This window comes from Macaca nemestrina, chromosome 8, assembly GCF_043159975.1.
Source record: "Macaca nemestrina isolate mMacNem1 chromosome 8, mMacNem.hap1, whole genome shotgun sequence".
NCBI classification, from domain to species: Eukaryota; Metazoa; Chordata; class Mammalia; order Primates; family Cercopithecidae; genus Macaca; species Macaca nemestrina.
Genome location: NC_092132.1, coordinates 73,757,710 through 73,768,141, shown reverse-complemented (window position 1 = coordinate 73,768,141; position 10,432 = coordinate 73,757,710). Strand labels below are relative to the sequence as shown.

The following is a 10,432-nucleotide window of genomic DNA, read 5'->3' as shown; positions in this document are numbered from 1 at the left end:
CCCTACATAATTAAAAGGTGAATGAACTTTCTTCAGTGGGATATATTTTTAGAGAGTACAATAAAGAAAATTTTCCCTAGGATACCAAAAAAAAGAAGTAATTCAAAATTTTTTGCTTTATGACTTATAATTAATTCAAAAATTACATAAGGAAATGTAAAAATTTAATTATTCTAATATAAGGGAAATAGGCTCAAAACTACAAAATTTGAGACTCTAGAACTGTAATAGTAGCCCCTAATCAGGTGTGGCTATTTAAATTTCAATTTTAGTGAATCATGTAAAGGTAAAAATTCATTTCCTCAGTTGCACTAACCACATTTCAAGTGCTCAGTAGCCAAATATAGCTAATGGCTATCGTATTGGACAACACGGATATAAAGCATTTACATTACCACATAAAGTTCTATTAGACGGCACTGTTGTAGAATATAACAGAGAAACGCTATGTCTATATTAAAGGGGAAAACCCTAAATTCTCTAGATTAACAGCATGCACAGTGGCCATTTAGAGGGCTACTGATACAACCATTTCTTTCCATTCTCTTTTTATCCTTCAATTTTTATTGAACCGGAAAATCCATGTATTCCAAAAGACCATTCTCTGGTCTTTTTGAATAAATAGTGTATTTTTGCTGAGAGTAAGAATTGCTGTCAAAACTCACCCATTTAAAAAAAAAAAAAAAAGACCAAAACTTTACTGGACGGCAAGCCACTGAAAATGCATACCAGAATACAGCAGCAGAATTGATTGACATTAGATCTTTATAGATTGAAAGAAAAAAAATCATTAGTACAAAATAATGCACATGAGTAGTGAGAGTGGTAGCTTGATTATTGAGAATGGATTTGGGTCTCCGTAGAATGAGCTGCCTGAGATCTACTGTGGTCTTCAGGAAGGGTTCTGTATGACTCACTGGGCCATAGAGAAGGAGCCAAATAATACTGCAGATTGTTCATGCTGGGGCATCCTCAGGCACATGACAGCAAGTGAACAAGAGAATTCTGGTTTGAGTAGGTATTGAAGGTCTCTTTGAGAAAGAAAAAATGTTAAACCATGTAAATTCCAGCCTTCATAAACCAGTTCCCTGAAAACCACAGTGACTCAGCAGAAAAAGTGCTTATTTAAAGAAGTATTTCTAAATGGAGACTCACAAACTCTGCATTTGATTAAGCTCACTTAAGAAGAAAACACCCTCATTTTGTGTTTGCCTATTATCTTCAAATGATTAAAATGATATCATTACCACTTATAAATTTTACATCTCCCTTAAAGATCGCATTTTTAAAAACCACCTAAATGATACCATGCCACCATAAAAGGCAGTTTCTTCTCTCACTGAAATAATATTCCCTCAGGGGTAAGATTTACATCTCATGCAACGCCATGGGAGAATTAGACTCCAAAAGAGCGAAGAGAATCCTCATAGAGTTACATAGGATGAAAATTTGGCTCAGACGTTATTTTTTAGATGGAAACTGATAAACAGAATAAAAGTTAAAATATACAGAAGTGGGGATCCAAGGTAACAATGCCAAAAGAAAGGAGTCTTTTGTTGTTGTTGTTTCCAGATTGTTTTTTCTTTCTCCCTTCTCTGTGCTATTTTGGCCCATTTTCTCGTGGTCTTTCTTATGGTTTTTGTGCTACTAAGACCTGTTAAAATGAAAAAGTAGGAATTCAAGTAAAAGTAAAAATGGCTCTTTGTTCTTCTTACCTTTCATAATGGTTAGCTTTGAGTTGCATACTCCATGTGTCTCAGACTGTGAACTTAAAAACCAGACTTCCGACCTGAAATTATTGCATGGGATATGCCAACCATAGGGCACCAAGTACACAGAATGTCTCTTCTGCGCTCTTCAGGAGCCACCCCCTGGGCTGTGGCATCTTCCGATTTACAAAACCAATGAGGTTTCATGCTTATTAGAATTGCAAATGTAAACCTCTAGATGTGTATGTTGGAAGTGCAGGCATGATATATTTCCTTTTTTTTCTTATAATCACTTTTATGTTTATATTTTTTGCATTACTTTATTTTTGCTTTATGATCATCACAAAATGCCCTAGTATATTTTGGTGCTAATTCCGAAACTGAATTAACTGCAGTCTACATATTATTATGCAAATAGCCTATAATAGCTCTTTGTAATTTCAAAATCCAGACTGTGGAGTTATTTCCCACTTTATGCAAAACATGATATACTTTCTAGTTACATGCAATATTTCTATATTATATACGCTAAGCTTCTCCCAAATTACTTTTTGATTAATATCATTTGGATAAAATTCAATTTTGTAACCTCAAACCGTCTTACAGAATGTGGAAAATGTTATTTTATACCTGCATTAGGCATATTTTCAGATATTTCTAAAATGCTAATTGCTGATTTTGGAGACGTAAGGCAAATAAATCCCATGAAATCTATAAAAGAAGCACGTGTACCTCAAAACATTGCCTTAATTCTGTTGCTGTTGTATCTATTTATAGTTGTTAGTTTATGAGCTGTGGTTGGAACATTGCAAAATTCCAGGTGCTTTTTAAATGAAGAAGCCAATATTATTTCAGCTTGCCACCTGAAAAACTATACCACTGTGTTCAAAGAGTATGCATATGTTTAAGACACTGCTATATACCCTTAAACTTATTATCTTCTTTAATTATTATAACAATTCTCTTTTTGTCCCCAGTTTGCAGACAAAGAAACTGAGCCCAAGAAGGGTTTACTTGCCCAAGATGTCACAGCTATAAAATGGAAGAACATAATTTAACTTCCAGAAAATTTGACTTCCTAGAGTCTATCACAATGAGGAGAAATGCACATCTGAATGTTTAAGTCATCATGGAGAATATTAAAGAAAGTTTTGTATTTAGTTGCTAATTACTATTTAAGTCTCCTTGATATTTACAACATAATAATGGCTTGATTATTTAAAGGGATTGAGAAAAACAGTGCCAAATTTACTGGACACCTGCTATGTGCTCAGCACTGTGTTATTTCATATGATCAGCCAGAAAATTTAAAAACTTTGTTTGATTATCCATTATGCTAAAATAAAGGCACTTCTCTCTAATATTGAAATTTCTTAAGTTGTTTTGAAATACACCTGAAAAAGAAAATTATAGTAAAATGATGGGTAAAATTAGAAACAAATGAACAATTGAATTGAAAGATTACTTGCCCATTTTCAACATCTGTCACAATATGAAGGTATCTGAGACATATAAGCACGTAATATTATGGTAATACAGAATACATTTAAAGGTGACAAAATATTTTTCAAAAGCAGGAAGATATAAGCTCCTTATCTATCTCTCTATTCATATATCTATCCATCCATTTTATTTTTGTACAAGAATCTTTGTAGAGAATAGTTTTTGTCACCTTATGCCATTCATTTGTAATAGCTCCAAATCTCTTTTTGCTGATAAACTTCAGTCACTAATAGCTATGTGACTTCATTAAATTTTCTTCCTTTGGTTGGTGGTTGCCCTAAGGAAAAGATGAAATACAAAAAAGTTGCTGTGGTTTGAATGTCCCCTTTAAAACTCTTCTTGCAATGGCAGTGGGAGGTGAAGCCTTTACAAGTTGATTAGGTCATGAGGGCCCTGCCCTTATAAATGGATTAATGTCATTATGGGAGTGGGTTAGTTATTACAGGAATGAGTTCCCGATAAAAACATGAAACGTGGACCCCATTTGTTTCTCAGTCTCTCACACTTACTTGCCTTTCTGCTTTCAGTCTTGAGATTACACAACAAAACAGTCCCTCCCCAGGTGGCCAAGCAGATGCTGACACCATGCCCTTGGACTTTCCAGCCTCCAGAACTGTGAGCCAAGTAAGTCTCTTTTCCTTATAAATTACCTTTTCTACGGCATTCTGTTATAGCAGCAGAAAATGGACTAAAACAGAAGTTGCTGCTTCTTGGAACAATATGGTTTTTCCCTCTTCAGCTTCCAAGGGCTCTCCCTTACCATTACTACTGCCCTCTTAGTCTTCTCGTCCATCTACCCCATTGCCATCTCTAGTCAATTCTAGAACCACCATCATTCTCCAGGTAGAAGTTATTATTGTATACAAATAATCTGGCTGACCAGATGAAACGAGTGTGAACAGCTGTACATGAATAGAGGAATAGTGTGGAGGAAACTCGGGGTGTAGCTTCAACCAAAGGTTTGTTTGGGTGACTGAAGGAAATCTAAGAGATGGCATAAGGCAATGCATGCATGTATCAGAAAGACAGGAGAAAACTTGTTTAGCTCAGAGGCAGCAAGCAGTCATCCCTACCCTCTCACTATGGGGAACTACAAGAGGCATTCATTTGCCATTTTTATTTTAAAAAGGAGTCAGGATCACATTTGGTTATCCCCTCTAAAATATAATCTTAAAATCAGGAATACAGAATTATTTATATTTGTATCTGCAAGACTACTATGCTGTGTGGCACATTGTTGGCACTTACTGTATAATTACATAATGAAAGATGGAATTAATAAGTTTATATGTGGCAGGGGATGATGGGTCACAGATAAAATACATTAGGAGATTGCAATAAATGCATTGCAGGAAAGACTGATGTGTGTGCACACCCTGAGGGAATCCTGAGACAGGTGAGTCATGATATAATATGTGAACAACCTAGAGAACCTGCCTGATCTTCACTCCCTTACGCCATCCAATCTTAGAGGTTTGCAGATGACAATCCATGAACCACTTGGATGTGGATAGGCCTATCATTTAAAGGAGGTAGAGATTTAGAGGTATTCTAATATATGCATTGATTCATTATTTCTGTTACTCATTTATCTATTCATTCATCCATGAAACATTTATTGAAGTCCCATTATATGTTCCAGTAACTGTTCTTGGAACTAGGGATACAAAGATGAATGACACTGTCATTTTCCTTAGAAATCTGCAGTTGAGTAGGCGGAATAATTATAATGGACTATAAGTGCCAGGACAAAGTCATGGAACAAACAAAGGATATTGTGGGACCACAAAGTGGAGCCACTGACCATAGCCCTTGGAATCAGAGAAGGCTTCCTAGAGAAAGTGATGCCTGAATTAAGTGCTGAAGGTTGAGTTTACCTTAGTCAACTATATATAAAAGGAGAGGAAAGAGGAGGGTAGAAGAGAAGAGCAGCCCACACCGAAACTATGTATATACCAATGTACAGTCATGAGATAGCAGACATATTTAGAAAAGTACATGAAGGTCAGCATTGTGAGAGCACTGTGTTTGATGTAGGAAATGACAGGAGATGAGGCTAAAAAGATGTGTTGGGACCAGAGGATCTCCATTCAAATAAACTTGGCATTTCATTTCTAGGGCAATGGGAGATTATAGGAGAGTTTAAGGAACATGATCGAATTTACATTCAGGGGACTTTTAGGTGACTGTGTGGTAGGTGGCTAATGAGGCCTTTATGGTAGTCCTGTGTGAGGTGATGAAGGCTTGCCACAGGCAGTGCCAGTAGGGGTCAAGCAAGGGAGAGGAAGAGGGGAGCAGTCAAGGATGTCTCGATTTTCTGGTGTGATCGACTGAGTGAATGATGGTACCTTTATCTGGGCAAGAGAATCTAGGAAAAATAGGTTCCTGAAAAAGGTGATGAGTTCAGTTTTGGATATGTTGAGTTTGAGGGTCTTAAGGGAAATCCAGGATGTGCATGAGTTAGTACTATGGTTTAAATGTTTGCACCCCCTCCAAACTACACACTGAAACTTAATCTCCGATATAATGTTAGTGAGAGGTAGGACTTTAAGCTGTAATTAAGATCTGCCCTCATGGATGGGAATAATGTCTTTATAAACAAGACTCAAGGGAACTGTTAGCTGTTGTTATGATAAAAGGTCCTTTTGCCTTCTGCCATGTGAGGATGCAACAAGGAGGTACCATCTTGGCAGTAGAAAGCAGCCCTCACCAGACATCAAATCTGCTGGCACCTTGATCTTGGGCTTCCTAGCATCTAGAACAATGAGAAATAAATTTCTATTATTTATAAATCACCCAGTCTGAGATATTTTGTTATAGCAGTAGGAATGGACTAAGATAGTTAGAAGCATCTAGAGCTAAGGAGGAGACTGGGTTGTAAACAGAAAGTTTCCTCATATACGTGGTCACTGAAATTGTGAGTGAATGTGCAATCCAGAGACAGTGGACACCATTAGGACAACCTTAAGAAACATCACTATTAGCTGAGAGAAGGAAAGTAAGCTCACCATGGAGAGAAAATAGTCTGAGATGCACAAGGAATACAGTAAAATACAATGACAGGGAAGTCTTCATGCTTCCTCTTTACATACTTTTCTTCTTCTGTGTTCCTGTAACATCATAAGCACATCTTTTATTATAAAAATTACTGCATGCCATTAATGATATTGATATTTTTTTCTTTTGCATCTGTCTTCTCCCACCAGACCAGAGGCTCCTACTTAACTGGGACTGCAGCTTAGCCGTCATTGTATCTCCAGTGCCAAGTACAGAGGACACACTCAATACATAATAGGCATTCAATATAATAGGCATGCATAACAACACGAACATACACACATACTCTTACATGAGATATTTTGGTTGTAAGTTATAGAAACTCAACTTCAATTGACAGTGGCTCATGGCATCTAAGGAAGAGTTGAACATTCAAGTCCTGTGAATGACAGAGAAGGACTTTGGCTTCAGAAACAGCAGAAACCAGGAAATTGAAGGCCCCAAATAGTTTTTAATTTTTTGCTGCATTTTATTTCCAGATGACTTTACAAAATCTTGAGAAATGTAACTACTGATGGCTTCTACATTAGCATTTTACACCATCAACCATTGGACAGAAATCGATCTGATAATTTTAACTGGTGCGAGTTCAAAAATCCTGGGGAACAGATTCATTGGTTGAGTGTAGATTAGGTGACCATGTCTGGACCAATTGACTGTGCCAAGGGGGCAAGTCACTTTCACAAAATGTCTGCCCTCACTGAAACCATGAGGATGGGGGAACATTCCACCCAGAAAGGGTGGTCTGCCACAGAAGGTTATAACCTATTCAAAGGTCAGAGAGCATGAGAACTTGAGTAGAAATCTGATTCCATGGAGATCTTGAGAATCCTGAAATAGCCCACAGTATGAAGCAGCATGGTGGAGGCGTGAAAAGTCTGGGCTCAGCAGAGCTTTCATCCCCAGCTGTATATCTTACTAGACCCTTGGCTTGGTGTAATTATTTTATCTGACTGAAGGCTTCTCCTGAGATGTAATATGAAGAAAATAACTATTATTAGGTTGTTATAAAGTGAGAAAATATGATAATAATGGCTAGTATTTATTATGTTTATTAAAGGCCAGATATTGTTTTAAGTGTGTTGCATGTGTCTGTGGGATATTATTTTTATTTTTATTTCCTTCAGAGAAGGAAACTGAGCTCCGACTTCCTAAGGTTTCACAGCCAGGAAGTGATGAGTTAAAGTTTGACCCCAGTAGTCTTGTGCTAGAGTCCACACTACAAACCACTGTGTTCTATTGCCTCCCTTATTAGCTATTGTTAATATAATACATGCAAAGGGCTTACAGTACCTGCTCCACAGTGGTGAAACCAATTCATTTATTTGACTAATATTTATTCTCTACTATATTGTAGACACAGTTCTAGATATTAGAAGTTGAGCATGTAAAACAAAAATCCCTGATCTCATAAAGTTTACATTCTAGCCTGAGAAGAATAATGCATACACTAAAATATATGAATAATTTTAAGTAGTGATCAAGGTTACAAGAGAAATAAAATAGATCAATGGCACAAAGCATGTCTGGGTGCTGTGGGGAAGGTCATGTCAGCTCAGAGGGTCGAGAATGGGCTCTCTGAGGAGGTGACATTTGACCTGAGATGTACTTGATGAGAGAGAGAGACAGCCATGCAAAGACCTGAGGGAAGAATTTTTTCAGGCAGATGAAGTAGCACTGTCAAGGCCCAGAAGGGGAATGACTGTGGGTTTGAGAAACACAAAAGGGACCAACCTGGTCAGAGGCAGGTGAGGTTGAGGGTAGAGGGTAGATGATGATTGATTAGATTATTAGGAACTGTAGGGCATGGTGAATAATTTGGGATTTTTTTCCTCGGTAAAATGGGTAATTTTTATGTTTTTATGCAGGGTTACTGATATTATCTGATTTAGACTTTGAGAAGATCAGTCTGACTGCAACCTGGAAAATGGAGAGTAGGCAGTAGGGAAACCAATAAGAGGACACAAAAGATGATGATGGCTCAGACTAGTGTTTTGGGTGCCAAGAAGTGGTCAGATTAAGAATATATAATAGAGGCAGCACTGACAAGAATTGTTAAGCCATTGAATGTGGGTATGAAGGAAAGAGAAGAATTAAAAATAAATCTCAAGATTTAGCATAAGTTATGGGGAGGATGTAGGGATGAGAAAGAGAGGGGCCATGCTTGAGTGAGAGACCAAGGAATTCTGTCTCACATATGTGAACTATGTGACATAGAGTTGCAATCTATTGACACTAATATCAATCAGCTGTTTACCTTCCAATGATGTTATATGGGAGAAATGAAAGTGGTTTGCAAATTATATATTGAATTTTATTTAAATTGAATTAAATTTAAACTGCAGTTGGATTAGGAATTAAAATTTTGCATTTTTGTAGCCTAGTGAATTGCTGTGTTCTGGAAAAAGCAGGAAATTATTCTTATATGATTTTTTATTGATCAGATTTAAGTTCTTAGAGATCATGTATAACAAGCCTTTGGGTAGCAAATTGATCCACAAATTCTACAAATCTTGTTAGTTTGTAGCCCCATTATCTCAATCTAACTTTATTCCTGTTGACAGCCGGGACGTAAGGGAAGGCCTAGTCTGAAAGCTGAGTAACCTGGGACTCAATTGCTCAGGCTACCATGACAATGGGGCACTCAATTCCTTCATCTTTTTTCTTCTGCTTTTGGGATAAAGATAGAATTTTCCCAGGGAGCAATTACGTACAGGGCTGGTGATTGGTATGGCAGCCTGGTCATTTTGTACTTTTCTAGGGTTGGGAAGGACAGCCAATTATTGCTTCCCTGCAAATTTAGCCTAATTTCACTACATGGGGAATTGGCCATCTTAGTTTTACAGGTTGTCCACTTCTCATTTCTAAGTCTCTCATTTGTGGCTTCCAGCTTTTTTTCTCTCTTTTTTTTTTTTTTTTTTAAAGAGATGGGGTCTCAGTGTCTTGCCCAGGCTGGAGCACAGTGGCTATCTCAGGGGTGATCGTTGCTCACTGCAGCTTCAAACTCCTGGGCTCAAGTGATCCTCCTGCCTCTGCCTCTGGAGTAGCTGGGACTACAGGCCCTGTTACCATGCCTGCTTGCTTCCAGCTTTGTGTCCCATCCTCATCATTGTGAAATGACCACCTAGGTAACAAAGATACAGGGCAGGCGTGACCTGCAGCACCATCTGGAGAAAGTGTCCTAGGTCTTTCTCTTAACTATCTATGAATGACTGAGGTGTAACTTTTGTTCATGTACTCAACTTAAGAGACAGAGGGAAAGTAAAGTGCAAGGAACTCTGTGTCTTCTCCCTCCATTTCAGCCATGGCAGCTCCACAATTTTCTGTTTTAGATTTTGGGGTTGCAAATGAGGTTACATGTGGAACTGCTGGGGAAAAAGTGTCTGAGATGTTCCATTTAAACAAATAGCTCTAGGACTTAAAAAAACAAAACAAAACAAAACCAGGCTAACAGGTCAGATTTGTGCCTTTCCCCTAACTTAAATTTACCTCCCATATGTGTTGCAGGAAAATAAAAATGGACTGGAGAGTTAAGGTGAGGAAAAAACATGTATGTGTCCCTTATTTACAACAATTTCTCACCAGGAAAAAGTGGCTGCTCAGAAGTAGGAGGGGAAGAATAAAATATTCTTGCTTTGAGCTCGGTGTCTTGGCCTGGATTTTCTTAATTTCTTTGGTTTTGGTTTAGGTTGAATCCTCACCAAGCTCATTTGTTGTTGAATTTAAAAAAAATTTAGTGATTGTTGCCTTTGTTGTTTACCAGTTTTCTAACTATTCCTGTTGACTGATGTGCATGCAGTAAGAACGGTTAGAATAACTGGGTTTTTGTTTTCTTTCTTTCCTTAAGTTACTGATGGGTTTTCAGGATCACAGCTCAGAACCCATCAAAATAAAAATCTTCCCTCTGGTTATCTTAGGTCAAGCAGATGTGAATCAGCTTGTGTGTTTACCACAATGATTTGTTATTTTCCATGGAAAACAAGAAAGTTCTGTGGACCAGCAGCTTCCTTCTGCCTCTCTCTCTTCCAGCACTTTAGTGCAGCCATTGTATAATTGAGTTTACAAAAAAAAGAAAAAAAAACTAACAAACAAAAAAACCTGGAAAAGTTTCTCAATTGCACCAACATACAGGAACTTGTATCTGCATCCAGAAATCCAGCAAG

At 37.5% G+C, this 10,432-nt stretch overlaps 1 long non-coding RNA gene across 2 annotated transcripts in view; it reads right to left on the bottom strand.

Moving 5' to 3' along the window:
- Positions 1–812: 812 nt before the first annotated feature.
- Positions 813–10,432, bottom strand: part of LOC139355670 (uncharacterized) — a 76,341-nt gene continuing 66,721 nt past the window's right edge. Inside the window, exons 3-4 of one of the 2 annotated variants that reach the window (XR_011606505.1) lie at positions 6,221–6,322; positions 813–1,654 (exon numbers count right to left, since the gene is read on the bottom strand). This is a non-coding gene — a long non-coding RNA (uncharacterized lncRNA). Of the gene's footprint in view, positions 1,655–3,379; positions 3,490–6,220; positions 6,323–10,432 lie in introns of those variants that run through there. The other variant, XR_011606504.1, reaches the window with a different exon arrangement.